The 26,191-nt window shown below is 34.9% G+C and overlaps 1 protein-coding gene across 1 annotated transcript in view; it reads right to left on the reverse strand.

Annotated features, from left to right (window-relative positions):
- Positions 1–1,893: 1,893 nt before the first annotated feature.
- LOC136028080 (polyubiquitin) overlaps positions 1,894–26,191 on the reverse strand; it is a 118,582-nt gene continuing 94,284 nt past the window's right edge. Inside the window, exon 2 of the mRNA XM_065705689.1 lies at positions 1,894–2,663. The gene's annotated coding sequence lies outside the window, so the exon portion shown is untranslated. The remainder of the gene's footprint in view (positions 2,664–26,191) is intronic.

The following is a 26,191-nucleotide window of genomic DNA, read 5'->3' on the forward strand; positions in this document are numbered from 1 at the left end:
CAGAGAGGATCTGCAACTTTTTCTTCTATTATCTTCTTTCCTTTCTACCCACCAAATATAGTTTCGTCTTTTGGTTGCGTTATTTCACACGAACATTTTTTCTTTTATCAGTATCTACTTCGTTCTTTATTTATCTTCATGGATGTTTGACAAAAGACGTAGTACAGAGAGGATCTGCAACTTTTTTTTCTCTTATCTTCTTTCCTTTCTACCCACCAAATATAGTTTCGTCTCTTGATTGCATTATTTCGCACGAACATTTTTTCTTTTATCAGTATCCACTTCGTTATTTATTTATCTTCATGGATGTTTGACAAAAGACGTAGTACAGAGAAGACCTGCAACTTTTTCTTCTATTATCTTCTTTCCTTTCTACCCACCAAATATAGTTTCGTCTCTTGATTGCGTTATTTCACACGAACATTTTTTCTTTTATCAGTATCCAGTTCGTTCTTTATTTATCTTCATGGATGTTTGACAAAAGACGTAGTACAGAGAGGATCTGCAACTTTTTCTTCTCTTATCCTCTTTCCTTTCTACCCACCAAATATAGTTTCGTCTTTTGATTGCGTTATTTCACACGAACATTTTTTCTTTTATCAGTATCCACTTCGTTCTTTATTTATCTTCATGGATGTTTGACAAAAGACGTAGTACAGAGAGGATCTGCAACTTTTTCTTCTATTATCTTCTTTCCTTTCTACCCACCAAATATAGTTTCGTCTTTGATTGCGTTATTTCACATGAACATTTTTTCTTTTATCAGTATCCACTTCGTTCTTTATTTATCTTCATGGATGTTTGACAAAAGACGTAGTACAGAGAGGATCTGCAACTTTTCTACTATTATCTTCTTTCCTTTCTACCCACCAAATATAGTTTCGTCGCTTGATTGCATTATTTCACACGAACATTTTTTCTTTTATCAGTATCCACTTCGTTCTTATTTATCTTCATGGATGTTTGACAAAAGACGTAGTACAGAGAGGATCTGCAACTTTTTCTTCTATTATCTTCGTTCCTTTCTACCCACCAAATATAGTTTCGTCTCTTGATTGCATTATTTCGCACGAACATTTTTTCTTTTATCGATATCCACTTCGTTATTTATTTATCTCATGGATGTTTGACAAAAGACGTAGTACAGAGAGGATCTGCAACTTTTTCTTCTCTTATCTTCTTCCTTTCTACCCACCAAATATAGTTTCGTCTTTTGATTGCGTTATTTCACACGAAATTTTTTCTTTTATCAGTATCCACTTCGTTCTTTATTTATCTTCATGGATGTTTGACAAAAGACGTAGTACAGAGAGGATCTGCAACTTTTTCTTCTATTATCTTCTTTCCTTTCTACCTACCAAATATAGTTTCGTCTCTTGATTGCATTAATTCACACGAACATTTTTTCTTTTATCAGTATCCACTTCGTTCTTTATTTAGCTTCAGGGATGTTTGACAAAGACGTAGTACAGAGAGGATCTGCAACTTTTTCTTCTATTATCTTCTTTCCTTTCTACCCACCAAATATATTTTCGTCTCTTGATTGCGTTATTTCACACGAACATTTTTTCTTTTATCAGTATCCACTTCGTTCTTTATTTATCTTCATGGATGTTTGACAAAAGACGTAGTACAGAGGATCTGCAACTTTTTCTTCTATTATCTTCTTTCCTTCTACCCACCAAATATAGTTTCGTCTTTTGGTTGCGTTATTTCACACGAACATTTTTTCTTTTATCAGTATCCACTTCGTTCTTTATTTATCTTCATGGATGTTTGACAAAAGACGTAGTACAGAGAGATCTGCAACTTTTTCTTCTAGTATCTTCTTTCCTTTCTACCCACCAATATAGTTTCGTCTTTGGTTGCGTTATTTCACACGAACATTTTTTCTTTTATCAGTATCCACTTGGTTCTTTATTTATCTTCATGGATGTTTGACAAAAGACGTAGTACAGAGAGGATCTGCATCTTTTTCTTCTCTTATCTTCTTTCCTTTCTATCCACCAAGTATAGTTTCGTCTCTTGATTGCGTTATTTCGCACGAACATTTTTTCTTTTATCAGTATCCGCTTCGTTCTTTATTTATCTTCATGGATGTTTGACAAAAGACGTAGTACAGAGAGGATCTGCAACTTTTTCTTCTATTATCTTCTTTTCTTTCTACCCACCAAATATAGTTTCGTCTCTTGATTGCGTTATTTCATACAAACACTTTTTCTTTTATCAGTATCCACTTCGTCAATATCTAAAAACTAGGAAATAAAATACATCTAAAATCACGCATTTCATCTTCCATGCTTCTTTTTTTCATTGTTTACCATTAATCTCATCTGCTTTTCGATGCTATTTTTTCTTTACGTTTTCTTAGCAGATTATATATATATCACATCCATACCGCAAAACTGAATAAATTCCTGTTTCTTTTATACTTTGGCCTAGATATCTCACAGACAGCTTCCTAGCTCACTTTGGGTTTTTTTCAACTTTGAATTTTAGCAACGAAGTAGACGATAAATAAACACACAAATTTGTGCTTTGAATAAACACATGCTTTTTTTTCTCAGATGGAACAAACAGATGGGTCTGAAGGTATGCCGTAAGACAATGGGTATGACGCATGACTCAAATAGGGATGACGAACATAAATAGGCAAATTTATGCTAAAAAGAAATAGACATTTAAACTCAAAGGAACAGACATTAATTTCTTTCATTATCATTGTTTACTCTTTCAAAAAATTATTAATTTTGTTTATTTATTCGATTATTATTTACTCATTTGTTATTATGGCACTTGGTATTAACCAAGTGACATATAGCAATCGCAAATTCTGTTGGTCTGTCGGTCCCGGTTTTGCTACTTTAGGCACTTCCAGGTAAGGTAGGACGATGAAATTTGGCAGGCGTATCAGGGACCGGACCAGATTAAATTAGAAATATTCTTTTTCCCGATTTGACCATCTGGGAGTGGGAGGGGTGGGGGCCCGTTAATTAGGAAAAAATAGAAAAATTGAAGTATTTTAACTTACCAACGGTTGATCAGATCTTAATGAAATTTGATGTTTGGAAGGGTATCGTGTCTAAGAGCTGTTATTTTAAATCAGACCGGATCTGGTGACATTGGGGGGGGGGGGAGTTGGGAGGGGGGAAACCTAAAATCTTGGAAAACACTTAGAGTGGAGGGATCTGGATGAAACTTGGTGGGGAAAATAAGCGCAAGTCCTAGATACATGATTTACATAACCGGAACGGACCCGCTCTCTTTGGGGTAGTTGGGGGGGGGGTAATTCTGAAAAATTAGAAAAAACTAGGTATTTTTAACTTACGAACGGGTGATCGGATCTCAATGAAAAGCTCTTATTTTAAATTCCGACCGGATCTGGTTATATTGGGGGGGAGTTTGGGGTGGGGGAACAAAAAATCATGGGAAACGCTTAGATTGGAGGGATCGGGATGGAACTTGGTGGGAAAAATAAGCAGAAGTCTTAGACACGTGATTTAAATAATTGGAACGGATCCGCTCTATTGGGGGGGGGGGGGTTAATTCTGAAAAATTAGAAAAAATGACGTATTTTTAACTTGCGAAGGAGTGATCGGATGCTCATGAAACTGCATATTTAGAAAGATCTCGTAACTCAGATCTCTTATTTTAAATCTCGACCGGATTCAGTGTCATTGAAGAGGGCAGTTGGGGGGGGGGGACCAGAAATATTAGAAAATACTTAAAGTGGAGAGATCAGGATGAAACTGGATGGAAAGAATAAAAACCAGTCTCGTGAATGACATAACCGGACCGGATCTGCTCTCTTTGGTGGAGTTGGGGGGGGGAGTAATTTTGAAAATTGAGGTATTTTTAACTTACGAAAGGGTGATCAGATCTTAATGAAATTTGATATTTAGAAGGTTCTTGTGCTTTAAAGCTCTAATTTTAAATTCCGACCAGATCCTGCGACATTGGGGGGAATTGGAGGGGAAAACCGGAATCCTTGGAAAACGTGAAAATTGGGGTATTTTTATCTTACGAATATGTGATCGGATCTTAATGAAATTTGATATTTAGAAGGAATTCATGTCTTAGAGCTCTTATTTCAAATCCCGACCAGATCTTTTGACATTGGGGGGAGTTGGAGGAGAAAATCTTTGAAAACACTTGGAGTGGAGGAATCGGGATGGAGCTATGTGGATAGAATAACCAAATGTCCTTGACACGTGATTGACGTAACCGTACTGGGTTCGCTCTCTTTGGGGGAGTTGGGGGGAGGGGTTCAGTGATTTGGCGAGTTTGGTGCTTCTGGACGTGCTAGGACGATGAAAATTGGTAGGTGTGTCAGGGGGCTGCACAACTTGACTTGATAAAGTCGTTTTCCCAGATTCAACCATCTGGGGGGCTAAAGGGATAGGAAAAATTAGAAAAAATGAGGTATTTATAACTTACGAGTGGCTGATTGGATCTTAATGAATTTTGATATTTAGAAGGATATCGTCACTCAGAGCTCTTGTTTTAAATCCTGACCGGCATTAAGCCTCTGATTTTCCTTTTAAATCAATCTATTGATTCTTAGAAATTTGTTAGAGCTCATACCATATGGTGTCTTGGCTCTTAGCTCTTCTTGCCTCGTCACAAGTGCCATATGAGCTCTTAGCTCTTGTTTTTTACATTTATGTTGGAACAAATTTGAAGCTTAAGCACCTCAGATGACAGGAGGAATACCATCTGCCTCAATCACTTTACATGTCAACTTTAACATGACTTTAACAAAGTCAACTTTAAAATGTTTTTTTTTTTAAACAAAATGATTAAATTATGACCTTTATATCACCCAAATGATGTTTGATATTACATAGTATTGTTGTCTTGAATGTACACACCTTGTATTTATTAAAGGATGTAGGTTTCTTTGAGGAACATAGATAATCCGCTGACACATACAAAACAGTGTGAGGTAACTAAAAATAATGAGTACTAGCACATAAGGAGTATTTTTCTTATAATGTGTTGCGGAATGTCCTATATTTTTCATATATATCCATGCTTTTTCGGACACTGCTCCTCCTATTTTCCTATCCGTAGTACAAGAAGGAATCCCATACTTTTCTGTAGTGACAGAATCGAAATAGTTGTTTTTTTTTCATCAGGAGCAATATTATTATTTCAGTATGAACTGTATAATAAAACTGAATATTTTAGAACCCATTCGAAGGAAGAAAAGTTGATGGCGTTGCTAAAACACAGAAGATGCCGCCACAGACGATACATTACTCTTACATATTTAGATAAATTGGATAAATTCAATAAAAATAAAAAGTAAATAAAAAAGCGTTATTAAAACTTTAAACCAACTGAAATCTACTAGTTTAAAACTTTAAACTTGAAAAAAACCTAAATTATTGGTACTGAAGGCGTCAAACTCAAAACAAACTTCCATAGAAATTTCAATAAATAATTGAATCTTACTTGAAAAAAGCCCAGAAATTGTTTCTGAAGGCATCAAACCCAAAACAAACTTCAATAGAAATTTCAATAAATAATTAAGTCTAACTTGAAAAAAAAACAAAACAGAAATTGTTACTTTAGGCAACAAAACCAAGACAAACTTCAATAGAAATTTCAATAAATAATTGAGTTTAACTTGAAAAAAAAAACTGAAATTAATGTTACTGAAGGTATTAAACCCAAAACAAACTTCAACAGAAATTTCAATAAATAATTGAGTCAAACTTGAAAAAAAAACAGAAATTATTGTTCCTGAAGGCATCGAACCCAAAACAAAATTCAATGGAAATTTCAAAACTGAGTCTAGCTTGAAGGAAAACAGAAATTATTGCTACTGAAGACATCAAACTCAAAACAAACTTCAATAGAAACTTCAATAAATAATCGAGTCTAATAGTCATCGAACCCAAAACAAACTTCAATAGAAATTTCAATAAATAATTGAGTCCAACTTGAAAAAAAAAAAATATTGTTACTGAAGGTATCAAACCCAAAACAAACTTCAATATAAATTTAAGAAAAATAATTGAGTCTACTTTGAACAAAAAAAACAGAAATTAATGTTACTAAAGGCATCAAACCCAAAACAAATTTCAATAGAAATTTCAATAAATAATTCAGTCTAATAGGCATCAAACCCAAAACAAACTTCAATAGAAATTCAATAAATAATTGAGTCTAATTTGAAAAGAACGGAAATTATTGCTACTGAAGGCATCTAGCCTAAAACAAACTTCAATAGAAATTTGATAAATAATTGAGTCTAATAGGTATCAAACCCTAAACAAACCTCAATATAAGTTTCAATAAATAATTGAGTCTAACTTGAACAAAAAAAACAAAAAAAAAAAAACAACAGAAATTTTGTTACTGAAGACATCAAACCCGAAACACACTTCAATAGAAATTTCAATAAATAATTGAGACAAACTTAAAAAAAAATTTATCACAAATAAAAACGAATGAGGTGGGCTCTAACCACAAAAGAAAGACACCTAGAAGCTGCTTATTGCATTGTTAAATCCAAAATAGAGTTGTAGTCTATAATCTGTAGTGTCTGAAAGTAGCCTCAAGTCTAAAGTATTGTAGGCTCTTTGGGGCCATGTATATGGAAAACAAACATCCTTGGAAGGGATGATGGTCTTGTGAAGCATTATTCAATTATAATTTCGTCAATTTGTCTACAGTTACTTCTGTCAATATATGAATTTGTATTTCTTAAATGATGATTGAACTGTGTATTTTTGTTGGTTGGTAGGGAGGAACGGTTGGTTGGGGGATGATAGTAAGTAATAGGGGGATGGAAGGTCGGGCCGGTAGGAAAGAAGTAGGGTTTTTGGCATATGTTGTTGTGGAAATGACGATGTGAAGGACTTTAGTGTAAATTTGTTTTTGAGTTATTTTTTATGTTTTTAGCTGGTGTGTTTAAAAAATGTTTAATTTTTCCTACTACACGCCTACAAAATTGTAGGTTTTGCATTGCTGCAGTAGATGTAAAGTGTAAATAATTAAAACTATATTTATAAATAAAGTCAATATTAGTATCACTCTTATTAATATATTCTGTTTGCTTTCAGGAATTTAAGGATTGACATGCTCTCACAGATATTGACTCGGGCTAACATCAGATCCGGGGGAAGATATTTAGTTTTTGAGAATAGTAGTCTCGGTTTAATGACAGCGGCCATTATGGAAAGAGTCGGCTCGGTGGGAACTGTTTACCAGATTCATGGAGGAAGTTGAGCCCCAAAGTAAGCTTTTTTTTAGAATATTTACTGACTTACTGAGTCAGATACTAAAATGTTGAGCCGATTTTCTTTTTAAATCTGCCAATTAAATTAGGAATTGTAGTAGAGGAGACAATCTGCCCATGGGCGTATGCAGCTTCTTCTCTAGGGGGAGGGAGGAGGGGGTAGCCGATTTTGTGATGAAAGCGGGGGGGAGGCTGAAATAACATTGGCAGTTCATAAAACCTTACATTGCCAGCAATTTCTATCATACCTATGAAATCTTTATTAATAAGTAATCACCAAAAATCATAAATCATTAGTAAGCTTCAGTATTAATCTTCTTGGATTAGAGCTAAGTCTTTCCAAGAAATTATGGATAATTGCTACTTGTTTGACTTTTATTTTGTCATTCCTGCTGTTTATCTCCAGCTTTTTCAACTATCTACTTTTTATCAACTGCTTTTTTAGCCATCTTCCTTTTTCAACTGCTTTTTCAGCCATATTTAGTGTAAATTTGAAGTTCTAGGGAAGGGGGGAGCTCCCCCCCGTCCCCTTCCGTACGCCCATGAATCTGCCTGTGTATTAATCGAAAAGCTTTACCCGATTAGAAATGATTTGAAGTGACTGTTGATATTCGAGAACCAACATAAACGATAAAGTACGAGAAAAGACATATAAAAACATACAGTTTTACAATTTCCCTCGTGAGTGGGCCTTGAAGATCGACTTCATCTTTTCTGGCTACGAAAAATTTTGGCAGCGGATAAACTACTTAAACAAAACTAATGTGTCAGTCATCAAAATAATTAGAAGTCAGAAAAGACAAAGTTATATACCATAAATTACTGTTCACTTGGTCTTCTATGTGTTTTCTACTTCTCTGACACAGCAACGAAAAATCACAATTTCCGTGTTACCTAATTGCTATAACTTGCTGTTCTCTAGGGTTAATTAGTTCGAACCAATGCCTCTACAGATGTTGGCGATGAAGGGGAGGGGGATTCTCTAATCAGAAATATGGAGGGACTAAAGAGCTAAAACGATATCAATTCGTTACTTTTTTGCTTTTTTCTGCCACAAAACATGAAATTTTGCCCTTAAATAGTTAAATCAACACCTGACAAAAAATTTTGAGATTCATTTCTAAGCGTGGATAGTAAAATGTATCTCCCCCCTGGAGATTGGTCTGGATATTCTCCCCATCTCTCCTTTAAAAAAATCCACCAAATCAGGGAGATGATTAGTAGCCCTCATTCTTGAAAATGCAGAGGGAAAAGGACCATTTATTTTACGTCTTTTGAGATTAAGATCCATAAAAAAAAAAAATGTATTTTCTCAATTCTAATGGAAGAGGGGAATTTTGTTGTTTTATCGATTCGCCTCCCCCAATTGACGTCACTAGAGATGATTTTATTGAAATACTTGCTACCTTGAGTTCGTTTTTTTAGATATGTTTATTAAACTCACTGTTGCCAAACAGCTCATTAATACTAACTACGAAATTTCCAAACTTCCAGCTTTGGCAACTATGACTATTATTACGAACAGTATGTAAATTTAATAAAACTGGAGTTTCGACTTATCTAAAACGGTGAAGTAAATTTTTCTTAGTCTGTGTTAAAAATTGTAATTGACAGATTATTTTATCTTCATTTTTGTTCTTAACCAGCCTCTAAATTTTCAAATTTTCCCCTTTACCTTCATTGATATCTCATATTTGCGACAAAGTGATTATATGCTAAGAGAATTAACTCCTTCTATTTTGGCTCTATTTTAGATGTCCAAATGTACACCCCCCCCCAGCCAGACCCTCAAAATCCTCATCCGCATATATCTCAGAGGCTGTGTTATCCTCAGTCGTCCAAGAACAGTAAGCTGGTTTTTTCCCTGGGAGGTAGACTATTGATGAATTTTCACAGTGTGCCAGATTCGGAAAAAATATCTGGAGTTCGGCCGCAACCTGTACCAACTCTCATTTAATTTAAACAAGCATATGACCTTATTTCGAGAAATTACCTGTGCGTATCCTCTAAGAAAGAATTCCGCGAAACCCAATCGTCGTTATCAAATATATGTACTCCAAATTTGGAAGATATGTCATGACAAGTGAAGGTTCCACTGACAGCTTCCAGACGTCCACAGGAGTTCCTCCAGGATGCTTCCTTTTTCGGAAGTTTTTAACCTCTTCCTCACAGTAGTCTTTTAAAAATAACTGGTGGCACACACATATGGGGAGGAGGGAGGGGGTCTTTAAAAAAAAGCCTGCCAATGCCAACGACACCGATGAAGTGACTGAAAGGCCTAATGACCTACCAGTTGTGGCTAAAAACGTCCTCGAAGTGACTATTTTTTTTCAAGTGATTACAAATGCCTCCGGAACAAAGGCTGTGTACTGCTCATAAAACCCACAGAATTTAATTAAAAACTAGACATAGAAATAGATCAGTTGGTCGATGAGTTGGGTAGTCTGCTCACCAGTGACAACAACCGCTCAGAAGATATAAAGTTATGATGAAGATACCAAAGGTACCACTTAAACAATGACAAATAGGTGTATAAATAGCAAATTCTGACTGTGAAAAATGTATATGATATGTTTTTGTGCCTACTTATTTTACATAAATTACGTGTTAGTTAATGCAGATAAAGTTGTTGGCAAATAAAAAAAAATATTATCTCGCTGAAAATAATGTAAAAGCATCTTGAGTCTGAAAAGTTTCTACATCAGAATTCTGCTTTTGGACCAACCTAAATGCGTAGCAGCTGCCGACAAGGCCTCATCGCAAACATTAGTAGCATCGTTCTCTCCAGCATTCGATCTAGTTCTACATCGTTTCTTGCCACCTTCTCGTTGAATACCTCTTCATTGTTTAAATCAGTATTCAAATGCCTCTATTATCTATATTGATAAGGAGTAGTTGCTACTTCTCATAGCGGAAGCTGGTTACAAAGGCTCTTGGGAGCTTGTCAGACTACCGAACATGTCGGGTTGGTGAATGACGGATTATCAAGATTAGACTGACGGCGCTATTTTCTGCCTACACCACAATTAAAAATGATCCTTCATCTGATTGACTGGTTTAAATACCTAGATATTATTCACAAATATTTTTTTTTTAATAAAAGGATTATAGTGCATATTGAAGAGCTAAGACGAGAAAGTCAAGGTTTGGATTCTTTCTCTTGAAATTTCACAAGATCTTGGGTATAATTCTTGATTTATACCCAAAATCAAAAGGTTTTTCATAGGTATAATTATTCAACTTATTTATTTTTATTGTCCTGTTTTGTATAATTTTTGAACAGAATTATGAGCTTCTGAATTTATTTTTAGTCAATGCATTGAGTATATGAATTTATCAGAAGTTAGACACATATTGAAAACATTAGTTTTGTCAATTTAAAGAAACTGATGAATATGAAACCTTGATTTGAGGATACAAGTGAAGATTCTACCGAGACTGAACAAATCTCCATGGATGATGAAAAGTTGAGAATTGGCGAAAAAAGAAAGCTAGAAGAAATCAATGATTTGGAAACTGCAAAGAAACCTAAGGTATTTTATTAGTACTAGTTTAATAAGTTAATAATAATAATAAGATTATTAATACGTGCTTCGGCTGTGTTAATTCAAAAGAAAATATATTATGAAAAAGAATTTACAGAAGAGCGAAAAAACCAAAAAATAAACTTCTCTTTTCTATTGTTATTAAAAAGCAGTAGTTTGTGCAAAGAAGGTGTTTTTAAGCATCCAAGAAATATTAACTATATTTTTGATCATTGGCTAAATTTATAACTATTTTAAAAAATGGAAAAGGTATATGGGGCCTTTTGGAAAAAAATAAGTATTTATGTTTACAGTATATTTTGCTGTTTTAAAAAAGCAGCAATTTTCATTAAGTTTTCTTGTCGAAGAACAATAAGCCGGTTTTTGCCGTGGAATATTGACTATTAACCGAATTTTAATAGTGTCCCAGATTAAAAAAAAAAGAAAAAAAAAAGAGTTTGGCTGCACTGTACCAACTCTTCATTGAATTTAAACATGCATTTGACATTATTTCAAGAAATACCTATGCATATCTTCCTTCATTGAAGAATCCCACGAAAGCTAGTCGACATTATCAAAGGTATGTACTCCAAACTTAGAAGCCGTTTTCTTGACTAGTGTAGGTCTTACTGACAGCTTCCAGACGTTCAGAGAAGCTATTCAATGATGCTTCCTGTCCCCAGAGATTTCTAACCTCTTCCTCACAGCTGACTTTTAAAATAACATTAGGCATACACATATTGGGGAGGGTCTTACAAAAAGCTAGCCTACACCAGCGACATCGATGAAATGGCTGAAACGCCTAATGATCGACAAGGTTAAGCTAAACAATGTCCTCGAAACGACAATAAATGACAACAAATGCATCCAAAAGAAAGGTTCTGTGCTGCTCATAAAAACAGCGGAATGCAGTTAAGCAAGTCCGTAAAATGTTGAGACGATTTCGATACCACAGATTTATTTTTTAGTATTTGCTAAAATGAGAAAATGGCTATGGCAAATTTTTGAAAAAAAAATTCAAAAGAAAGAAAAAAGAAAAAAAGGGAAATTGTAAGAACCAAATATGATATGGAAAAATAGATTAAACCAATTGACAGAGCAAGCTCATTTTGATAATATAGGCTCAGGAACAAGATTAAAAATCCCTTAGTGCCTTTCAACTTACCCTGGCCGATTTTTTTTTTATTTTTTTTTTATTTTTTTTTTTTTTACTATGCACAAAAATGAAGCAGAACAAAAATTATGATTCCGTCCCCCCGTATAGGTCTTTTATGAGAGAATTATAGTTACGAAGGAAAAGGATGAGCTCATGGATGTAATACTTTTTGTCACTTCGGATGGCGTCAAATGAAAATCAAGACTTATTCTTATAAGGCAGGGAGAGGCTTACAAGAATTGATTTAAAGGAAGAGGGAACTTCATGGGACGCAGCAAAGAATAGAGTTTCGAGTGAAACAGGGTATAGGAGGAGTGTGTAGTTTTGTATTTACCAAGTGGTTTAATGCTTCGATAAGTTTTTGTGACTGCAGTATTTTTATTTGAATAATAGCTGTGTGACAATGCATTCATTCTAAATTCTACTTTTAAAATTATTCATTCTGCTGTTGTTTGAGTTTAGAAACAAAGAGAAAACAAACTTGAAAGTATTATGGAAACCAAAATGGGACTAAACATGCCTAATAAGAAGGGTTTCTGGGCAAGTCATATCCACCCTTTATCTATGCAAATTTATTATGTAACTGTCTTTCAATTTTCATTTGAAATGTACTTTCATTCGCACCACGGAAAATTTTTAATTAGATATGAGTCAGCCTCTAAATGTGTAAAATACGAAAACAAATGAACAGGTTTTAAGTAAGTCAGGTACGGATGAATTTATTGGTGGTGGTAAGAGAGGATTGACGTCTTGGGTAGGCCTCTGCTCGTCAACACCAAAAAAAGTGGGCTTTAAGAAAACACGAATTTTCACACTGCTAGAATAAGGAACGAATGAGTCCCTAAAACGATTGGTTCTGCTTCAAAACTGTTTCAAACTTGTTCTTGTGGTGTGTTTGTAGCGACACCAGTGATGAAGTTAGTACGGAACGATGCATAGCACTCAAAAGCACGGGGTGCTAGAACTTGTATGTCAGCTGCTACCTGCCTTCTTCAAGGGCTAGGATTCGTAGAGCCACGAGGGTAGATGCGTAAGTGACATGCTTAGTTCTTAGGATGATTTAAAGCTTGTTTTTGCTCTATTTCATCATCAACAAACCTAACTAATATTTAGCAAAACTTCCTCTGTCTAAGTGCCCAGGATTGATTCCTAGAGGTGAGAGAGTAAGCCGCTTCCGCCTACTATTTACAAAGAAGTATCATTTCTACAATAGAAAGGGAGTTGTCACCTTCCTAGTAGCCATGTTCTGCGCTTAGATATATTCCTTCACACGAAGGCAGGTTTGGGAATAAGTCTTATCCCTCTTCCCATTGAGCTGAAGAATATCTCAAGGGATTTTTTAAAATTTGGGTATGTCAAGGCCCCTCTTCGATGCTTTAGACAGCCCTGATTTCACAAAAAGATCACCTAAAAGATTACCTAAGACAAACAACGCTGATCACACAGTTCTGTATTGTTTTTTGGTGCCTATGATTTTAGACCTTATTTTAGCTATATTGTGTTTCTGATTATAAATATAAAACCAATTTAACTCTGTCAGCTCTACGTCTGTAGATAAATTCACTTATCAGTCAATGTTTTTTTTTTATTCAAAATGTCGAGCATGAATGTATAAACATCTATAAAAGGACAGGCTTTTGTATTTTTGTCCTGTTATCAGTCTTCTTTTTAAGGCAATAATTAAACTAATATTTGTTATGGAATAAAAAAAAATATTTAACAGATAAATATTATCAAATTCATTCTGGCTAAAGATGGAGCCTGTCAATTGCTTTAAATTATTTATATATTGCTTTTTATTGTCAATAAAGTAATCTATATAATATGGTAGCACAAATGATAGGTACCCATGGGATCCTTAGTTTCAAAAACAATTCTACTGGACAAATACAGTCAATAATATAGATAGAAGAAAACAGGGAACAGATATTCGCTGATGTACAGTTACCCTTCCCCTAGGATCCAAAAACTTAGTCATAAAAATAAAACGTTTATGCCTGCTCTAACCAAAGGAAATAGCTGAAAAATTTTCCTGGAGGCCTATGCCCTCGGATTAATCACGCCAATTGGGAGGAGAAAGAAGGACCTAGAAATATCTACTTCATTTTGATTTATTTGAAACATCTCCTGAGACAAACACTGCTGAACGAAACTCGGGATTTTTTTTCATCCGTTTCACATCTTTGTAATCTTTATTGACGCTAACAAATCCTCAGTGTTTTGTTTGCAAGTAAGTTCTAAAGATAATCTGGTTTAATTAAGTATTTTTTAGCTTTAATCAAGATTAATGGTTTAGACTGATGATATGTAAATTAGCTGACTCATTTTTACTGGAACGGTTTCACACGCTTCAGGCAGGTTACAAGATTCAGATATTTTTTTTTGGCAGGGGGAGGGTTAAACCTCGTAAAAATACAAATTCTTTCTTAAAACAATGACCTTTTTAGATCGTTTTATTGGCCAGAAATGTCAATATGCCAGTAAAGAAAAACAACCTTTTTAGCCAACTTTGAAGCCGGGCCCCGGCACTTGGCATGTTGCTACTCTTTCCTCGGTAAATGGAGAGCTCCTCAGGGAACACATAGAACGTTGAAGGGTCCAACGACTTGTAATAAACAGTTGTATTGCCAGTACAATTATCCAACGTATATGCACAGTTTTGTGGAAGCATCAAATCGTTGAATGCCTAGTTACAGTTCGGTAGATGAAAGTGTGCCTCTTGCTCAGAGCTCGGCAAGCTCTATGCTATACACGGTCTAAGATTTTTTCTTTTTGAAGTTTTTTGATTGTTGTAATCCCTTGTTAGGTATGGGTTGTTCATTTGTCCTCTAGGTATTATGAAACTACTTAAAACGCTTTTTGTAAATGGACTAATTACGCTTAGCATTTTATACTGAGCCATGTTCCTTTTGCAATGTTTTATTCGTCATAGATGTAATTCCAATGATTCAATCTCATCAAGTTCGTTTTGTTGTGTTGAAAACCGTAAGCTAACTGGTTTTCATTCTGTCGTATCTCTGGATTTAACCTAATAGAAAGTAAAACTTCTTTTAAAATTTCCAGGTATTTCCCAGGTTTCAATTAAAATATTATAATTTTTTATGAAACACCATAAATATTTTTGCAACTTATATATATATCTTGTTAATCATTTGTTTCTTGTGTAATTTTGCCTGCATAATAGACACTTAAAACGATACAACCACTACTGAGACAAATATGAGGTATATATGCTTTTCGAATGTAGTCATAAATATAGGCTCTTAATGAATTTTCTCCAACGTCTGACCTATCTAGATCATTTTTTTAGGTGAGAATATTTCAGGATACCAATTTTCCCGGAAAAATATGGAGCCGTTTCCAGAAAATAGTATAAATAAATATACAACTATTGCTCGTTTATGAAGATAGTATATATGTGCTAGGTCGTGAAAAATCAAAGAGGACAGAAAAGGGTAACATTTGTCATGAAATCGCTTTTTTTGTGCATTGAGTAAGTTTAAAGAGGGAGGGTATACTTTGAGAAACGTAAAAATGTTTTTTTTTTATTTTAATACACTATGAATAAGTTTTATTCTGGAAAGATTAAAAATGAGCGCAAAATGATTAAAATCAGTGGAACCGTGGCCCTTCTTAATCTCAGAAACGCATTCAACAGGTACTAGACCCTCCCCCGTTCCTGATCCAGTAAATTAAATATCCCATGTCTTCTCCAATAGAGTAGTGGCATCTCCGTATAGGTTGAATGGATCATCTGCAAGTTTTGGTAAGCATAGATTGTTAAACATTAGTACAGAACCTTTTTTATTATTCTCATTTTTAATGTTTTAGATGAGCATAAAGAATTGGGAAGATGCATGCTCCGCTTGGAAAGAGATTCAAGAAATGCCATTGGACGGACTCGTGATTGTGACGAGACAGCCAGAGCCTTTGGTTTTGCCCCTGTTGAAATTACTTGCACCATCCCATTCCTTTGCTATCTTCTCTCCACACATTGAGGTAATATTTTTATATATTATATATGTATATATTTAAATTTATATTTTTATTACATATTCATGGCTGTTTAGCCGTCAAAACCCTGAATTTCACTCAAGAGAAAAGAATTCTGGAAAAGAAAATGGATAAATTTCCCCTGAAAATTAGCGAAAATAGCTGTAAACTAGACCTCCGTTGCCTGTGCAACGGGAAGTGTTGCAGCAACTGTGTCCTGTTCCTTAGGGCACAGTTGCGGAGCAACACGTGCAACTATGCCCTACGGGACACAGTTGCTATTTCCGGGAAATCTGAAAGAGATACGGAAATAACATCTTATAGTTTTCTGCTTAACTTTTGATGGTCTAAACTAGGAAAATATAAAACAAACCAAATTCACCAACAAATTTAAATTGCCCCGAGGGCATGACAAAACTTCCAAATAGAAAAACCCAAAGAAGGAATTTTATTTCGGAGAAACTATTGTAAGCTCCAGTTGTTAGGAGATCGAGACCTGTCGAACCGCGTTGGAAAAAAAATTCTAGCTGGTCCAGAACAGAAGTTACCTTTAGAACGTCGAAACTTCGGAAATTATTTCTTAGAGAACGAAGCAACTTGGTATATAGAACACTTCACTTCTTCAGTGAACACAACACTTCAGTTTCTCAGAGTTGCTAGAAGGCAGCGGTGAGAAGTTGGAGTATTTGAAGGGTGAGCAAAACTGGGATAGAATGGTTAGATATAATGAGATGAAGCGATTAGTCCCTATGTTTAATCTCATTCTGACTGAAGTTAACCTACGACTGATTGGGTGTGACATAAAAATGGTCACAGGAACTAAAAATTTTAGAAGACATCTATGTCGTACCGGGAGGACTGAGTCTCCAATTTGCCAGATGTGTAAAATGGCCATTGTCAAAACGTCAAAACATCATCGTCAAAGGGCAATCTGATAGAAGAATCGGATAGATATGTTATATTATATCAATGTCAAGCCGAGGAATATAGTATGGGAATAACAGCTGGCAAAAATAATCAGGTTGGGAGACCGAATTCATCAATGGCCTTCTCAACTGCAAATTAAGTCTAATATTTTTTGCGGTATGTTGGCGATTGGCATTTTATGTTCTAATCCTCCATTCAAATTGTCGATCTCCTAATCCATGATCGAATGCTTTCAGGGTATTTTGGTAACTTTAGTATGACTTGAAATAACTTTGGATCATCCCATCATGCTCATCATAGAAATTCTCAAACGAACTTGTATATTTCGGGACAGGCTATACAAAAATTAACTGAATTGATTCTTTGTAAGAAACGGAGATAGGTTTTTCCCTTTCAGTGACAATTTCAAATATTTTTTGCTTTTGAATTCTTCAATATAAATTACAATAAGATAATGGCAAAGTAAAAAAAAGCACCAATGAGGCTTGAATGCTACCCTTGATACGTGCTTTTTTTTTAATTATATAGGAGCTCCTTTGAATACAATGGCAATCTCAAATTATCTTAATTGTGATAATTACTGCATTTGTACCATTTGCACTTTTTTTTACGAATTTGCGGACACTTTGCCCCAGTCTCAATCGGACATGAGACTGGGGCAGTGATGAAAACACTAACACTGTGAAATATTTGTCAAATGTATTGAATCATACAGAATGTTGAGTACAATTATAGAATTATCATGAAATATGATGTAAAAATGTAAATGAATATAATTATTGAATATAAAGTATTAAAACTTACGTGAATTAGTCTTGGCTAACAAGAGAGAAAGTTGGATAAAACCAATGGGACTTCAAAAGTTTGTCGAGTTTTAAACGAATTAAACTTATTGAAAACACTGAACTGTATCACAAGAGGCGGTGCATTAGGACTTAACCACAATGCCTTCACCTGCAAGATACCAATCATATCTGGAAGTCCCTCGCAGCCTTTTTTCTGCAGATTTTTCCAAAAAATAAAGTCAATGAGACAGTGGACCATCTACTGATTGAATGCAATGCTCCAGAGATCCCATCCAATAGCAGCCACCTGTAGCTATTGCTAACATTTAAAAATCTAAATCTACCACTAGCAGCACCAGAGGTCAGGCGCCCTGACTCGAATCAGCAGTGGAAAAAGATTTACTGAGTATTTTTCATTTTCTTACGATCTTTCTGAAGTACTTGACTCCGCGAACTAATTCTGACGAATGAATCTAGTCGCTGATATTCTTCCATAAATCGAACCTAGTCCTAGGATCATAATTAGGTATTAACTAGTTGCCCAATTGTTTGCACTATTGATGCATTATTTATAACCTTCTCCAATAAGCTTCTCATTTACTTTTCTTTTCTAGCCTTTGACTTCTTCGTATTCTTCATTAAAATCTTCCGGCATGGCTCTGAACTTAAGACTAAGTGAAACTTGGATGCGGGAATATCAAGTCCTTCCAAATCGAACTCATCCCGAAATCAATATGAGTTGTGGAGGTGGTTACCTTTTTTATGGTACTACTTGTATTAAAAATGTGTAATTTGTTAACATAGTAAATTTTGTTTAGTCAAGAAGTTCATTTTAGCTTATTAAATAGAGCAGTGATTCTCGGCCAATGTACACTGCCCACCGTTGTACCGTGAAATATTCTTGAGTGTCATGAAATTTTGAACCAGCCTTAAAATTTGAACTGATAAATTTTGAAGTACTGCAAAAATCACCTCATGTGAATGTATTTTTGTTATTATGTGTATATGTGTGCAGTTGCACAGTAGCGGCCTGTGGCTATATGCCGTCCATAACTTGTTCTGTGCTATTTTGTGTTGGGAGGCTGGTTGCGCCAATCGGGAGTGGGAGGGCAGTTACCTCTTTCAATTTTAAGAAAATGGTGAGGAAAGGTAGAGGGTTAATAGCAAGATGAATTGTGACTTTTGGGAAAGAGAAGAGCTAAAAAACTGCGTGTCTAGCTAATCCAAATACCAAATTTGCAACGTCTTGGGAAAGGAAATTAATAGCTTAAGGGATTCAGCCGAAACTTTGAGGGAGAATTGGACGAGAGGGGAGGGGGCGGTGGTAAAGTAGATTTATTATTTTAATTTGGCAGAATCTATGGAAGCTTATCAGGAACAATATATTTCGCAACAAAAACATGTTTATATTGATTATTAGTGTGAAATATTCCATTTTTTTTACACCGATCTACTTTAAAATTATGCATTTCTTTTGGTATTACTTTAGCATATAGCTACTTGGCAAGTAATGTTCAAGGGACTCACGGATCTTGCACATATGCAACTGTAGTTGGTTGGAGCAACCGTAATATCTTTTATCCATAATATCTTTTGAATTGCTAGTGATGAATCAAAGAGAGAGGACGGTATCCCGTTAGTATGTCAGTGAAAACCCAAGTAGAGAGGGCCTCCGTGCCTATTACCCACACCTTAAGTACGAAGTTGCTGAAAAAAAAATGAAAGAAATAGATAACAATGTCGAATAATACTATTACAGGAGGGGGGGGGGGTTGAACACTTCCTGGAAATTTTGAAAAAGGTTTTTTATATTTTCGTTGAAAACTTAGGAAAATAGCACAATTAGCCCCCCCCATCACCACTAAATTTTGCAAAAAGTAGTTATCCTTGGTCTTGGTGATAAGGTCATAAATTTCATTTGTGCTTGTTTCGCAAACTTTTATTTTTACTTAAGGCGCAATGTCTTCAACTTCAATGTGGCTGAGGAATAAGGTTTTTTAGTCAAAACTCCTTGAATTGTTGAGTGAATTACCTCAAACGCATATCATAATAGACATTCAGAAGAAATATATCCAAGGACTCGCGCCTGAAAGATACAAGTGCTGGCTGGTTTTGGCATGTGACGATAAAATATCGGAAAAATAAAATTTCTAAGCCTGATAGCATTTGAACTTGGAGGTCAAGGGTCTAAACCATAAGGATCAGAAATGACTTACGCCTTCAAAAATCTATCTCATATTGTCCTGTGGGCCAAGTTACTAGACTATTACGGTTCAAGAGGGTCCAAGCAAGTTCGTAGAAAGGTCTGAGAAAAGGTTTCTTCCCCCTGAAAATCATGATTGTCTTTGTTATTACTAGGGTTCTCACCCCATAACTTTTAAATAGATTCGAGTGCTTTTGTGTAATATTCGGAGAAGAAGTGTAAATGCATTAGAATCATAGTTCATATCTCACCTGTCCAAGATACTTGCCCTTAGACTTGAAAACCTTTTGGGGGAAAATAGCAGATCATTATATCGAAAACGTACCGTTGGGGGGATGGTTTTTGAGGGGTATGGTTTCCACTTTCTGCCTCTAATACTGTTGATTGGGAATTCTTATATGAATCTGGTTCAAATAAGATGATCCATGCCTATCATTCTACCAAATAGTCCTTGGCGGGGAAAGTTAGTTTCTGAGGGGTAGAAGGCCTCAATCCTTGCACGATTGTTCCCAAGAGGTACAACGAGCTTATCTTTCTTGTCAAACATTGGTTTGGGATGGAAGTATTTTTGTTAATGAACGAGTACCATACTAATAAATGGAAGCTCTTTAAAAGAGTTAATATGAAAGGGGATTTTCCTCCTCGACACCCCACTCCTTGCGCTAAAGTTTGATTCTTTCTCGCAACTCTACTTTTTAAAACAATAAAAAACTTTAGCGTAAAGAGCGGGGTGTCGAAGGGAAAAGCCCCTTTCATATACGGAGTAATTTCTGTCTGTTTGAAGTTTCAATGTCGCTCCTTACTTTCATTTCAAAAAACTTGTTTTTTTTAATTTAATTTCTAAAAGTTTTGGAATTAGTGCATGTCTGATTTTGGCTCTCCGTACATAAATTATTAAAATGAAATTTGCATATTAATTCTTTTTTTGGCTAAATGGCTTTCTCTTAGTTTTGATCAGACGATTTTGAGAAATAAGGGGTGGGGAAGGAGGCCTAGTTGCCCTCCAATTTTTCGGTTACTTAAAAAGGCAACTACAACTTTTAATTTTTAATTAATGTTTTTATTAGTAAAAAATATACATAACTTAAGAATTAACTTACGTAACAAACTTTTATATTCTTATATTTTTGATTATATATATGAGGGGGTTTGTCCCCTCGTTAATACCTCGCTCTTCACACTAAATCTTAAGTTTTGTCCCAATTCTTTAAGAATGACCCCTGAATCAGAAAGGCCGTAGAACAAATAGTTGAAATTACTAAAAATAATTTAGCATAAAGAGCGAAGTATTTATCTTCTCCTAAATACCTCGCTCTTTATGCTAAAGTATGTTTAGAACCCCTCATATGCGTAATAATCTCTGTTCGTTTTAAGTTTTAATGCTTCTCCTTACTTTTAATTGAAAAAACTTTTCATGTTTGTATTTTCATTGTTTTTTTTTAATAGTAATGCTAGAAAATCCTGCGCCCTTTTCATTGAATTTCTCTTCCCCCATGAAATATTCCTCCAAGGAAAGATCCTCCCATATAGCCCTCTCCCCTGAACCCCATACCCAAACCAAAAAAATCTCCCTGAAAACGTCGGTACACTTCCCAATAACCATTACTGTATGTAAACATTGGTCAAAGTTTGTAACTTGCAGCCCCTCCCCCAGGGACTGTGGGAGTAAAGTCATCCCCAAAGACATATTTATTATGGTTTTCGACTATGCGGAACAAAATGGCTATCTCAAAGTTTTGATCCGTTGACTTTGGGAAAAAATGAGCGTAAGAGGTGGCCTAGGTGCCCTCCAATTTTTTGGTCACTTAAAAAGGGCACTAGAACTTTTCATTTCCGTTAGAATGAGCCCTTTTGCAACACTCTAGGACCACTTGGTCGATACGATGACCCCTGAAAAAAAAACAAAAAAAACAAACAAACAAATAAACACGCACCCGTGATTTGTCTTCTGGCAAAAAATACGAAATCCCACTTTTTCGTCGATTGGACCTTGAAATTTTTTCTATAGGGTTCTCTGATACGATGAATGCGATGGTTTGATTTTCGTTGAGATCCTATGACTTTTAAGGGGTGTTTCTCCCTATTTTCCAAAATAAGGCAAATATTCTCAGGCTCGTAACTTTTGATGACAAAGACTAAATTTGATGAAACTTATATATTTAAAATCAGAATGAAAATCCAATTCTTTTGATATATCTTATAGCATCAAAATTCCTTTTTTTAGAGTTTAGTTTACTATTGAGCCGGGTCGCTCCTTACTACAGTTCGTTACCACGAACTGTTTGATTAAAATTCTTCTTAAATAAGAAGCTTTTTAAAGTAATAAGAAACTTTACAGTAAAGTGTGAGCTATTGAAGGTACGGCAGCACCTCTCATATACGGAATGATATCTGACTATTAAGTTTCAATGTTGATCTTTCTTCTGGTGAAAAATACGAAGTTCCGCATTGTTGTAGATAAGACCTTGAGACCTCTATAGTAACGTTCTCGGATATGCTGAATCTAATTGCGTGATTTTTATGGAGATCACTAAACTTTTTGGGGTGTTTCTCCCCTTTTTCGAAATTGGGCTGATTTTCTCAAGTATGATAGGTAACACTTTTAATGGAGTTTTGTGTCTTTGGAATCAGCATAAAAAATAAAGATTTTTTTTGCATCAATTGCTAACAAAATTATTGTTTTTATAGTTTCAGTCACTATTGGACTGAGTCGTTCCTTACTTACAGTTCATTATATGAAACTTTTTGATATGATGAGGATGTATTCTAATATTTTGAAATAGAAAACTGCCCCAAGAAAATATGAAGTTGAGGAAAAACCATAGACATCAAGGAACTTCGGGGAAGTGGGTAGGTTGGAAAATTTTCTATGGAGCAATAGCTTTATTCATTTTAAGTTTCAATTTTTATCAATATTTTTATCAGAAACGCTTTTCTTAGTTCATGATATGGATACTTCAATCTTATGTTGCATCTTTTAATGGGTATGAACTCACACTTGATGTACAGGCACACATAGCTAATATTCGATAGTAGGGAGAGGCTTGAATTTTAACAGAAGATTATTTCCAGTATAATGTTCTCTAAGGAGTTATGATCTTGTACGAAGCTTCATTAAAGGGGGGGGGGTGCTCTAGAATCTCAAAAAATGTCTTTATAATCAAAGTTCCTTGGGGAGGAAATTTTGTAGTGGATTTTGGTTGCAAGAACTCCCTCACTATGCAGGTATGGCTTGGATGTGTACTCTAACTGTTTGAGGATTTTACATCCATCCATGCGTAATTCCTTGGGAAGATCTAAGGTGGATAGTCATAGAACTAAGATAGTCATAGAACCTGGCTAGTTGTAGAAACAGACAAGACAGATAGTCCAATTGAGTGAGAGGCAAATCTGGCATAAGCCCTTATTAGGACTGTATGAAAATGATGTCAGTTCATTTGTTAATAGATAAGTAAATCTATCATCCATTCATGCGTCATTCCTTGGGTGGAACTAAGGTAGATAGTCATAGAACCTATAGCTTTTCAAGTGTTTGGTTAAATGGCACGGGTAAACGGCGGGTGTAGGTATGACTCTTTTGTTGGACCAATACTTTAATACCTTGATACTCAGATGAAGTGATGTAAGCAGTCAAGACACTATTAAGAAGCGGCTCAAAATATCCGTCCTCTGAATAGAAAACAGAAAGAAGGTAAAAATATACAGAGTACTACAAAAGAACTGCTTATCTTAAAAGTGAAAAATTAAAAAGGTTAGCAAGGAGGTAAAAAAGGAGAAGTGCTCAAGTGCTGCAAACCCTGGGCTGAAACCAACCATATAGAAACTACAAACGCTCTTATGTTTCTCAATTACTCTATATAAAGTTTCATGTTTCAAGCTTGTCTGGTTTAGCTGATTTTCCTTGCGAAGCAGAAACTGTTCCTCAGTTGGTGTCTATTGTCATGACATCATATTTCGTTGTCTTGGGTTTCGGCTTGATTCTTTAATTTGTAATTCATATTAGGGGAATTTTTATATTGTGCATTATGGCTGTAATATTATCTTGAAAAAATTTTCGTGTTTCTGGCTTGATTAGTTTAGCTTATTTTTCCGTGATACCAAAATAAGTGAATACACGCGCGGGACTTCTACCGCATTCGGACTGAAGGTTTCCAGTCCACAATCTTACGAAACTCACTTTTTCTGATGGAAGTAAAGAGTGAAATCGACTCATGATATTTACCGGTTTGGCAGAATTCTGAAAGGCCAGCGCTTTACTGAAAACACAAAACTGTCACAACAATACAGGATTAGGAAGAGATAAGCCCTAAGTAGCCTGCAGAAAATAAAAGATCTATGAGGCTCTCAATAGTTCTTCATCGGCAACAAAATTAAAAAACAATAGAATATAATTTTAATTGTCCAAAAAGCTCAAGAATTCTTACTATTCAGTAAAAGTTTTGTTTTTTAGAATACTTCAAATATAGGGAAATTTACACGCACGGGACTTCTACCTTATTCGGACTGAAGGTTTCCAATCCACAATCTTACGATAGGGGGGTGGCTTTTTCTGATGGGACTTTATGATGGGACTTTTTCTGATGGAAGTAAAGAGTAAAATCGACTCATGATATTTCCCTATTTGCTGCCTAAACTGCAAAGCGATCAATTTTGTCCGTTTTAAGTTTTAACTTCGATCTTTAATCCCAGCAGGAAACTTTTGTGTTTTTTTTAAATTAATTTTGTTCATGTTTAGATTTAAAAAATGTGATGCACATAAAGCCTTTCAAAAGTATATCTGTTTGACTTAGGTGAGGAAACTAAACATATCAAAATGACAAGGCGAAATGGCATGTCAACATGTCACTAAACATTTTGTCAAAACATGGCACTAAATATAAGTTTTATTTCGTTCCCTTAAACTTTCCCTTAAAAAAAAGATTTTAAAAAATCTCCATTTTTTTCACAAACGGGGTCCAAGATAAGATAAGACTTATTCATCATGAAATACGTATAAAATACTACATTTTACTATCCCCAAGAAAGGCTCTTTGGCCTGTAAAGAAGCGACTTACTCAGAGAAGAAAAAAAAAACAAAATAAAATAATCACTTACTCACAGAGAGAAGAGCAAAAAGGAGAAGAAAAGAAAAGGTAAATAAATTAAAACTATACAAAACAAAGATAAATAGATTGAATAGACCAAATTAATTAAATAGATCAGTAGATTAAACAGACTCCAATGAAATAATGATAAATATATATATGTATAAAAAATAAAAAATAAATAGATAAAATAACTTCTAAGAAACTAAAGAATTTGTAACTATCTTTTTGAACAAACCGAATGAGTGGCACCTTCGAATTGATTCGGGCAACTTATTCCACACAGTATGACTCCCAATTAAAGAATTAAAATGTGAACTTACACACGGAGTAAAAGGAGCTTGAATATGATTTTTGGTATTGCGAACATTATAATTATTCTGATCAGAGGTAAAAGATGGCGGAACACTTAGGGGATGGGGAGGTCATCCTGAGGCTGAGATCAAGTAAAACATGCACACGAAAGAATATACAGTGACTCGAAAGCAAGTAATGGGATAACTCCTGAACGAATAGTTTCCTTAATGAGGTTTCTAGGTTTATGGTAAACCTTAGAAAGTGGTTTTAACAATAAAGGAAAGGTTGACATCCATACTATTGGGCAGTAAGAAACTTAAGATTGGATAAAGCAATGAAAAAGGATTTTCAAAATTGATCCAGGAAAAGTATGTTTAAGTTTCCTTAAATACCGAGACTCCTGCATATCTTCATTTTAATTAAATCAATATGATGCTTGAAAGACGAGTTTCCATCAACAAGAATGCTCAACAAACGAATAGATCGATCCTTAGATCTATGAATTATCCCATTTGACTGATGAATTTCTGATAACTGGGGGTAAATCTGAGAAATATGCGAAAATATAAAAAAACGGACTTGGAAGAATTTAGGATAAGATAATTAGTATCAAGCCATAAAATTACTCTGTCAAACAGATTTTCCAAATTTAATCGAAGCTCCAACTCGTAATTTCCCGAAGTGCCAAGTGTGCTGTCATCAGTAAAACAAACATGGACATCAGAAGATGGCGAACTATAGTTGACACTGTAGGCAAGGGAAGGCTTAGGATGACGAATTTTACAGCAATTAGTAAGTTTCTGCTTTTTTACCACATAAAAAAGATCATTTACATAAATCAAAAATAGCACAGGCCCTAAAACTGATCCCTGAGGGACGCCAAAATTCACTATTGAGGGTGAACGGGAAGTGATTAACCTATCATTCAAATAAGACTGAAACCAAGAAAATACATTACCCTAATACCAAAATA

The sequence above is a fragment of the Artemia franciscana genome, chromosome 6, assembly GCF_032884065.1.
Source record: "Artemia franciscana chromosome 6, ASM3288406v1, whole genome shotgun sequence".
Taxonomy (NCBI): Eukaryota; Metazoa; Arthropoda; class Branchiopoda; order Anostraca; family Artemiidae; genus Artemia; species Artemia franciscana.